At 42.0% G+C, this 10,641-nt stretch overlaps 1 pseudogene; it reads left to right on the top strand.

Annotated features, from left to right (window-relative positions):
• The first annotated feature begins 7,678 nt into the window (after positions 1 to 7,678).
• Positions 7,679 to 8,108, top strand: LOC117933264 (annotated as a pseudogene).
• The last annotated feature ends 2,533 nt before the right edge of the window (positions 8,109 to 10,641 follow it).

The following is a 10,641-nucleotide window of genomic DNA, read 5'->3' as shown; positions in this document are numbered from 1 at the left end:
TAAAGCATTTAGGCCCGTATCTCTATTTAGAGTCTTTTGGCATAATTTACATCCCACTAGGAGGCACTTCTCAGGGTGTTGAGTTAGATACGAGTTGTGACATCTACCTCTCCTGAGGGATTGATACATATGTTGACAGCTAATAGGGCCACATACATCGTTTTTTCTATTGATAATATACCCTTTGAGGGTTCTGACCATACTTTACCTCTCTATATTTTTGTTGGTTGTTCCAGGCATCGAGTTCCATATATCATTTTGGACACTGGATTTTCCTTGAACATTTGCTCGCTAGCTACTAAAGTCGCTTTTGGTTTCGGACCTTCAAACTTTGAGCCAGTTTCTCAAACAATTCAAGCCTTTGATAGTATATGCAGAGAGGTTTTGGGTACGTTAACAATGGACTTGTAGATAGGCTTGATCACATTTCCCACTCTATTTTAGATTTTAAGGATCCCTATAAAATTTAACTTGTTATTGGGCAGGCCTTGGATCTATAGAACAGGAACTATACCATATTCCCTTCATCAGAAAGTGGAATTTATACATGAGGATAAAGTCATTATTGTATAGTCTACTAGAGACACTTATTTTACTTTAGAGCCAGTATTAGAGATTAGTCATGGCGACGACTACCTATTTATGACTGGTTTCACCTTTGATGAGATACAGACTATGGAGGTTGAGCAATTCTATAGAGATTATGTGGTGCTCCCTTTTGATGAGCATGGTAGTACAATGGTCTTACACATGATGAGATCTATGCATTTCTTACTTGGTTTGAGTTTAAGGTATCGTCAGCATGGCCTCGAAGAGTTCATTGCCATAGTTGATCATGATACTCCTTTTGGTCTTGGTTTTGTTCTTATAGAGGCTGATTACAGATACATGGCGCTTCTACACAATGAGAGACTTAGAGCTCGTTTGCTCTACATGCCATTTGACTATCTTATTCAACCATACAGGATGAACTTAGCAAATTAATTTGTAAGGGCACTAAAGGCACAGATGCATTCAGAGAAGATTACCGGTAGATTTAGTGTTGATCAGGAGACTGAGCTTCAATGTCTAGTTCATCAGTTGCAGCTGAGTGACGAAGCTCCTAGTACTTCCACTTCTATGTTGGTCACCCCTTCCTCTCCAAATAGTTCGATCCTACTGACACTTTATTTCCCATAGGAGACTAATGAGCATGGGGCATCTGTTGAGAGTGCAAACATGATAGATGAGGCTATTCTGCATGATGAGTATAGTGATAAAATGCTTGTAGTAGACATGAGTCAGATTACTGATGATGTTCAATTGGAGACTGTTTCTCCACTCGATTTGTTTGGGGTGCTGCTATTGGTTAAGAATGTTCAACTTATCCCTACTCCTGGGCTACTTACTGATGTTGTTCATGATGATGATGTATTTGAGGGCATTATTAGCCCAATTATGGTAGAGTCTGAGCATGTGGACCCACCATTTTCTTTTGATGTACTATTGAGATTTGTATCATGTTCTGATGATGTACTAGCTTTTTCTTCATATATTGATATGAGTTTTTTTTAGTATTTGCCTGTCTCTTGTGATATCACTTTATTTGCACCCTATTCACCCACATCATAAATATTTGATATAGATGATGAGATTTCACCACATGATTAAGATGAAGACTCTTTTTCTACTTATGAGTTGAGCCCCATTGATCAAAGAGTTTCACCCGCTACAAGAGACATTGAGAGTGTTGATTTTAGTATAGCAAACTAGCTTAGAGAGCTGAGGATTGGATTAAATTTATCTATAGATGAGAATGATAGCCTCGTCCAGCTACTTAGATCACATTTGGAGTTTTTGCATGGTCTTATGAGGACATGTCAAGCCTTGATCTTTCTATAGTTCAACATTGTTTACCATTTTTGCCCCATGCCAGACCGGTTAAGCAGAAATTGAGATGATTGCATCCTCATTGGAGTTTGCAAGTGAAGGATGAGATTCAGAAGCAGCTTAGTGTGGGATCTTATTAGTGATTGAGTATTCTGAGTGGTTGGCCAATGTCATCCCTAAAAAGAATGGAAAAGTGAGAGTTTGTGTTGATTTTCGAGATATCAACAAGGTCAATCCTAAAGATGACTTTCCTCTTCCTCACATTGACATGTTAGTTGACAATACAACAAGTCATTCGACGTTGTCTTTTATAGACGAGTTTTCTGAGTATAATCAAATTCTGATGGCTCCAATGGACATGAAGCAGACTTCCTTTATCACTGAGTGGGGTATTTATTGCTACAAATTAATGTCGTTTGGGTTGAAGAATGCAAGAGCTACCTACTAGAGAGCAGCGACCACCATTTTCCATGATATGATGTACTGGGATGTCGAGATTTATGTGGATGACATGATAGTGAAATATCAAGGTAGAGTAGATCACCAAGCATCTTTGGAGAGATTCTTTGAGAGGATTAAGAAATTTAGATTGCAATTGAATCTTAAGAAGTGCACCTTTGAGTGATTTATGGGATGTTACTAAGATACATGGTCAGTAAGAGAGTCATAGAGGTAGATCTAGATAAGATCATAGCCATCCTTGACATGCTGCACCGAGGACTAAAATAGATATTAGAGACTTCTTGGGTAGACTTTACTATATCAACATATTCATTGCCATATTGACAGACATTTGCGAGCCCATTTTTCGACTCTCGAGGAAAAGTCGGCCTACTATTTAGAATGATCAGTGCCAACGTGCGTTTGAGATGATTAAAGAGTATTTATTATCTCCTCCAGTATTGGTACCTTCTACACCAGGCCACCATTTTCTCTTATACGAATCAATTTTGGATATAGCCTTAGGATGCATGTTGGCTCAACTCAATGATTCAAGAAATGAGCAAGCTATCTATTATTTGAGCAAGAGGATGCTAGACTATGAGACTAGATACGTCATGATTGAACGCTTCTACTTGGCATTGGTTTGGGCTACTTGGAGATTGAGACATTACATAATAGAGTACTCAATGCACTTGATATCTTGTTTGGACCCTTTAAGATATTTGTTTGACAAACCTGCTTTGATTGGTTTACTTATGAGATGGTTGGTACTTTTGACCGAGTTCGATATTCATTATGTCACTTAGAAGTCCATTACAGGGAGCATTGTCGCAAATTACTTAGCATTATTACTAGTTTCCGATGATAGAGCGATTGATGATGACTTTCCAGATGATGATGTCACTGCAATGACTAGTTTGTTAGGTTGGAACATGTACATTGATGATGCGACCAACCATTATGGATACATGATAGGTGTTTTGTTGATATCCCCTTGTGGTGACTATCTTCCAAGATCTGTTCGTTTGATATTCTCTTATCAACATCCTGACACAAACAATATTGTTAAGTATGAGGCATGCATCTTAGAATTAGAGACAACTCTCGAGCTCAGAATTAGATAGATTGAGGTGTTTGGTGACTCCAATCTAGTATTGAGACAGATTCAGGGTCATTAGAAGACTAGAGATGTGAAGCTCATGCCCTATCATGCATACTTAGAGCTACTGGTTGGGAAATTTGACGATTTGAGATATACATATTTGCCTAAAGCATTGAACCGGTTTGTTAATGCCTTAGCTACTCTAGTTTCCATGATTTATATTCTTGTTGATACCATTATTTGCCTTTTACTGATTGAGTCGAGATATATTCTTGCCTACTATTATTTGATTCATGAGACAAAGTTAGATGATGGTTTGCCTTAGTACCATGACATATACTAGTTTCTTAGATTTGACACGTATCTTAAGGTTGCTACAACCAAGGATAGGAGAGCATTGAGACAATTAGCCACCCAATTTATGATTTGTGGGGAAACACTATATAGACGTTTAGTTGATGGCATGTTACTATTATGCTTAGACCATGCCTTTGCTGATCGAGTGATGAGAGAAGTTCACGCGGGTGTATGTGGACTGCATATGGGAAGGCATATGTTAGCCCCTACAATCATGAGGACCAAGTATTTTTAGTTGACCATGGAGACAGGCTATTGCCAGTTTGTTCAGAGATGTCTAGAGTATCAAATGCATGGGGACCTCATTTACATGCCACCCTCAAAGTTACACACACTGACTTCATCATGGCCATTTTCAGTACAGGGTATAGGCATTATTGGAAAGATTTCGTCAAAGTCTTCCAGTGGTCATGAGTTCATCTTGGTTGCCATTGATTACTTCACCAAGTAGGTGGAAGTTGCCTCGTATACAAGATTGACATCGGTTAGAGTTGCTAGTTTTATCATATCACATATTATCTGTCGCTATGGGGTCCCTTATGAGTTGATTTCAGATAGAGGAGTATATTTTAGAGCGAATGTTGACACTTTATTAGATTATCTACATACAGGTCGTAGACTAATGGGGTAGTAGAGGCTATAAATAAGAATATTAAGAGGAGCTTGTGGAGGATGGTTGAGACTTCTCAAGATTGATAAGAGAATCTCCCTTTTCTGTTGTTGGCTTATCGCACTTGTACAAGGGCCACACCATATTCCTTGGTGTATGTGTAGACCCCCATTTATGTCATTCTTTGCTACAGCTGATTTTGCCACGTGGAAGAGCCCCAGCGAGCCACGTGTCGCACCCTCAGTGGCCACAGGTGAATCAACCTTGCTTTTTTGAGAACCACTAAGGGAGGGACACTTGTTAGGAGCTGATTGGTTAGGAGGTTGCCAGCTGCATGTGGGAGTGAGTGGAGGCTGGCAGCTCCAGGAGGTCGTCTGGCCGTTGGGGGACAGCTTGTTTTTTTTCTCCCAGCTGCAGGGTAGTGGAGGTGTGGTTGCTGCTGCGGAGGCTGTTAGGAGGGCAAATCCGGGAGAAAAAAAAAAAAGAAAAGAAGAGAAAAAAGGAGAAAGAAGCTTGGGGGGGAGGGGCAGAGATTTTTCTGGAGAGGATTCCTGGAGCTTAGGCTGCTACGGAGAGGAGTTTTGGTGCCAAGGACGGGAGCAGACTGGTTTTGTGGGTGAGTTTGAGAGGAAAATAGAGAGAGAAAGAGTTGTACATGTGAAGAGAAGAAGAAGGTCTGTTGATTCATTAATTTGGTCGATTTCGGAGGAGGATTTAGTGCGTTTGAAACAGAGCAACCCAGAGCCAAGCTGGTCTTGCTAGTAAGGAGGCAACCTACAGGTATGAACATCAGACATTTCATCCTCCATCATTTTCTTATCATCTTGATTATTGAATGTTAATCGTTGTTAAGTCATTTCTGTTGATTCCTGAATGTTGATTGCTGATTGATGTTCGAGGAGCCTAGTTTTAACTCGCATTTAAACTCCTGATGTTTTAACTCTAGTTAGAAGCATTAGTTTATTGATTTGGTGTGGAATGCTTGTTTTCGTTGAACTTAGTCCTCTGTATACATGCTCTGTTCTTGAGTTTTCCCTTGTTTCATTGATCCCACCTGTTAAGAGCCCATGGATGTTACCTGAAGTAGGGCTCTGTACAGTCATGCGTCTCATGTCCTCCTATTTGCTCAACCCTCGATGTTCACTCTGATTGTTGTCATTCGCTGTTTATTTCCTATTATTTGTGCCGTGGTTGGTTGTTTGATCTGGGGGTTAGAAAGAAATGTATGAAGCCATGCTTATGGTGACTGCTGCTGCTGAGGAGAAACCAAGTATATGAGCCTTTGGATGCTGGGGAGGAGATGAAAATCACTACTCTGAAATCACGTTTCGAAGTCATCAGCATTTCTTTGAGGGATTGCAGCCAGCTTCAAGGTACTCTGTTTAAGGAAGTTTGATTATCGAATCTGGATAAATTCTGGATATGCTGTGAAATATGCGAAGAATGGTTCCAAGGGAAATAAATGAAAATGGAGCTTAAGATGAGGGAAATCAAGCACGATCCAGTGCGGCAGCAAGAGCTTGCAGCCTATTTCACTCACTGCAACCTTCAAATGCCTCACTTAAGGCTTGCGTTGCTGAATGCGATGCCTGTTCGCCACAAGGCTAAGAACCTCAGTATAGCTGCTAACTTTGCAAGGAGGCTCCTAGAGACAAACCCCACTAGACAGAACCAAGCTAAGAGGTCCAGCATAACGGACAGTGGTCAGATGTGAGTAACCAAGTGGAACCCTCTGCATGAGAGTCATTACAAGCCATCAGGCCTTTGCAAGCTCCCCATTTAACAGATTGAAGGAGTGCTCCATTACTTTTGATGCTTTAAAGTGGGTTGATTGAGGAATTGAAAATTAAAGAAATAAAGCAAGCAATTGAATGACGCCGGCGGCTTGCCGCCGGCGGCGAAACGTCTCCACCACCACCACAGCGACCAGCTTCAGCGGCATCAGCAGGAACCTGTGGCATTTAATTTATCATAAGCAGGAATTACTAGGCGTTCTAATGTTAGTTCCAATCATCCAACATCTAGGCCTCTGACATTTAGTGATTCCTTGGACTTGAGGTCAGACATAGCTGTAGCAGTCAATGCAAATGCAACCCAGATTGCTCCCCAGAGCCAGTCTCATGTACTATATATTCTTGGCTTGGCAAGAAATATGCGTCATTTTCCTTGGAGTGGAGCTTCCAATTCAAGAGCTGGCAGTTCATCACTTTCATTCAACTTTTTTAAGGAGAGGAGTTGCTCCAGAGTCTATTGACGCCCTACCAACATGCAAATTTAAGTTAAAGAAAAATAGAGATGTTGATGACCAGAAAGTCAACTCAGGAGCTCCCAAATTGAGGCCACAACCCAGCTGCAGGCTGGGAGTTTGCCTTTGTTACAGTTCCGGGCTCTAGTGAAACTACAGTTGCAGAGAGTACATAAGCTGCGGGAAAGTTCACTATTTCTAGTGCTGATGACATCCTCAAAGCTATCTTAATCACTGTTTCTAGTGTCGATGACATCCTCAAAGCTATCTGAGTCCTTGAATTTTGCATACCTCAAGGGAGAAGTTAATTTGACTGCCCTTGAAAGACTGATGGCAAGGTGTCCTAATCTCAAGAGTTTGAGGTTGAACCGTGCGGTGCCCCTTGATGCACTCCAAAGAATTTTTGCGCATGCACCTCAACTTGTGGACTTAGACACTGGTTCTTATGTTCATGATCCAGATGCTGAGACTGTCATCAAACTTATAAGTACCTTCCAGAAGTGTAAATCAATTAGGAGCATGTCAGGTTTTCTGGAAGTTGCTCCTCTATGCCCGCCAGCTATTTACCCCATTTGCTCAAATCTAACCTCCTTGAACCTGAGTTATGCTCCGGGGATGCATGGAGATGAGCTGATAAAGCTAATCCGCCACTACAAGAAACTTCGGCGACTGTGGATATTAGATGGCAATGGTGGACACAGAGAAAGAAACTTGATCACCATCTTGGCAAATTGCTGAGGGACTTGGAAGATTTATGGTTTGGTCCCTGAGGATACTTGCTTTTGGGGGAATGTTTGGACTGTGAACGCCTGGATTTGATACATAAGAAGCTGGTGCAGGATCTGAAATCTGCTTCTTCACTGTAAGTCTTGGAAATGGCCAGTGTACCCAAAATAGAACCAATGAGAATCAGGCTCAGTTTTGGTTGAAGCGCCAGTAGCAGTTCTTCCTTGGTGTCCTATTCGTGGACTTTTCACTCAAGAGCCTTATCAGGTATGGGGATTGCCATCTCATGGAAATGGTCCTACCTTCAGCAATCAATTAAATCTCCTCCCCCCTCTCAATGGCTTCCGCCTCAGGAGTTTCCATGTTCTTGAGCTCCATCACTTGCTCCTTCAAGAAAAACCAGGTTCCCATCTCCAGTCTCAAATCAGTGTCTATGCTAATTAAAGGGAAAAGCTTCCAATCTCCAAGGCTGCGGACAGGGCCCTCCCGCCTTCGTGTTTCCTGTGCAGCCAAACCGGAGACAGTGAATAAGGTGTGCGACATTGTGAGGAAATAGCTTGCACTGCCAGCTGACTCTGAGGTCATTGGAGAGTCAAAGTTTGCAACACTTGGAGCTGATTCTCTGGATACTGTTGAGATTGTGATGGGCCTTGAAGAGGAATTTGGGATCAGTGTTGAAGAAGAAAGTGCCCCAAGGTATTGCCACTGTTCAAGATGCCGCGGATCTCATTGAACAGTTCATTGCAAATAAGTGAGATAAAATATGGCGGCAAAACGCCTTACAGTGTCTCATTTGCTTGTCATCAAAGTTAAATTTGGTTTAAGTTATGTGGAAAGTATCACAATGCTACTGGAGCAATCATCTTGTTTTTTTTTTTATCATATGGGATCTTTCTTCTTTGGTGGACTTTCAATCACGATCAGTGTAGCCAGAGTGGTATATGCTCTGTCAAGAGATGAAGGGATTCCTTTTTCATCCATATGGCGAAAAGTCCACCCAAAGCATAAGGTTCCTTCAAATGCAGTGTGGCTTTGTGCAGTCATCTGCATTCTTCCTGGGCTCCCAATTTTGAAAGTCAATGTGGTCTTTACGGCTATAACTAATATGTACAATTGGATAGGTGAGTAGTTATGCAGTTCCAATCTTTGCAAGAATGGTGATGGCTGAGAAGAACTTCAAACCAGGGCACTTTTATTTGGCAGAGTGAGAAGACCAGTTTGCTTGATAGCCTTTCTATGGATTCGTTACACATGCCGTGTCTTCCTTTGCCTACTTTTTACTCGATTACTTGGGCTGCTTTCAATTATGCCTCGGTGGCATTAGGTGTGGGTTTAAGCCTCATAATGCTTTGGTGGATGTTGGATGCAAGGAAATGGTTTAGAGATCAAATCATAGAGGGTAAAGCTGGAATTGCACCTACAGTTGAAGAATTGGCTAGAGCCAAGGCTGATTTGCAACATGCGTCAGTTTAAAAGGAAGAAATTGAGGGTGTGAAACAGGACTTGCAACGAGCCAGAGCTGCCATGAGTATGAGAAGAATGGATATGCAGAGAATTACCAGCATGGTCAGCTGATGGAGAATAACCTGATCTCAATGGCCAGGGAGTTGGAAAAACTTCGTGCAGAGTTTGCTAATGCTGATAAAGGAGCCAGTGCTGCTGCTTCTGGTGGGAATCCAGGTTATAGTGGAAACTATGGCAACCCTGAAACTGGATATGCAGCAAATTCTTATCTTACAAACTATGGCATGAATCCGATACTGGCAAGCGCAGAAAGTTTTCCTCAATACGAACCTGGACCTGGTTCCTGGGGCGCATACAATAAACAGCAGCTCTCTTAGTCTTGGTTGATGGTTATGTGGCATTGTTTGTTCGGATGCTTGGGCTAGATAATGATCCTCTTGATAGGGAATGGGTAGTAGTAGCATTATGGAAATGTTCACTTGGGAAAAGACCTAAATATGCGAGGGGAACCTGCCCCTCAGAGCGTCATGGTGGTGAGGTTCAATGCAACCTTTTCTGGGTTGCAAAAGGCGGAGAAACTACACAATGTGTATGCTGAAAATCAACATGGAGAGCTGAGTTCCAGCAGATCAATCTCAATAATGGCAAAACAAGCAGCACCTTGGTATAATATTCAGCAGTCCATCTGGTACTGATTGCAGCCGAAGTTCTTCAACGCTTCCAGAAATACATAGAAATCTTGTTACAGATAATCAATGGCACACCCTTCACACTGTTTGCCTGGATCTACTAAATTCCCCAGAGATTTGGGACACCCAGTGAGTTGGAATTCAGGTCTTTAAGGTTGGGATGTTAATGCAAGGGAAGGATGGTCGCTATGCTTCAGTTTTCCAGCAACATCAGCAGAGGATTGAGTTATTCATGCGCTCATGCTTGGGAAAAGGGTATTAGGGATATTCAGAAAACTCCGGGAGGTCATTTCATCATTAATGTCTTCCTGGAAAAGGCAGAAGCAAAAGTGCAGGAGGCTTAGAGCTTTGGATAACGGAGGAGCTGAGTCCAGCAAAATTGATGCTGCCCAGGCTTCAATAAGAAAGTTGCTGACAAAAATTAATGTTGTATCAGAGCTGTTGATGCGATCTCAGGCAGGATACACAAGTTGAGGGATGAAGAGTTGCAGCCCCTACTCACCGAATTGATTCATGGATTGATCAGAATGTGGAAGTCCATGCTCAAGTGTCATCAGAAGCAGTTCCAAGCCATATTAGAGAGTAAAACTCGCACTCTGAAAGCACGAATAGGTTTTAGAAGAGATTTGATTTTGAGAGCAACTGTAGAACTCGAAATGGAGCTCCTGAATTGGTGCACCCGTTTTAACAATTGGGTTAATATCCAAAAGAGCTATGTTGAGTCCTTGAATGAGTGGCTATTGAGGTGCCTTCTTCATGTACCTGAAGAAACGGATGATGGAATTGTCCCTTCTCTCCAGGCCGGATTGGAGCTCCAGCAATCTTCGTAATGTGTCATGATTGGTACCAATCCATGGAAAGAATTTCAGAAGCTGCAGTAGCAGATGCCTTGCAAGATTTCGCAATGAAATTGCACCAGTTACGGGACAGGCAAGATGGGGAGCAAGTTCAAAGGCTCAAAGCAGATTACCTTTCAAAGGATTTTCAGACGAAGCTAAAAACACTTCGCATGGAGATGAAGAGAATTGACCATGTGCAAGATGCATTGTCAGAGAAAACAGCGGTCTCAATTGCTGCCTCTGAAAGCGGAATTTCACCACTGGATGATCTGAGGGTGGATTTGGATTCAATGAGA

The sequence above is a fragment of the Vitis riparia genome, chromosome 16, assembly GCF_004353265.1.
Source record: "Vitis riparia cultivar Riparia Gloire de Montpellier isolate 1030 chromosome 16, EGFV_Vit.rip_1.0, whole genome shotgun sequence".
In the NCBI taxonomy this organism is placed as follows: domain Eukaryota; kingdom Viridiplantae; phylum Streptophyta; class Magnoliopsida; order Vitales; family Vitaceae; genus Vitis; species Vitis riparia.
Note: the sequence above shows the minus strand (reverse complement) of the source record. Positions and strands in the feature narration are given on the sequence as shown.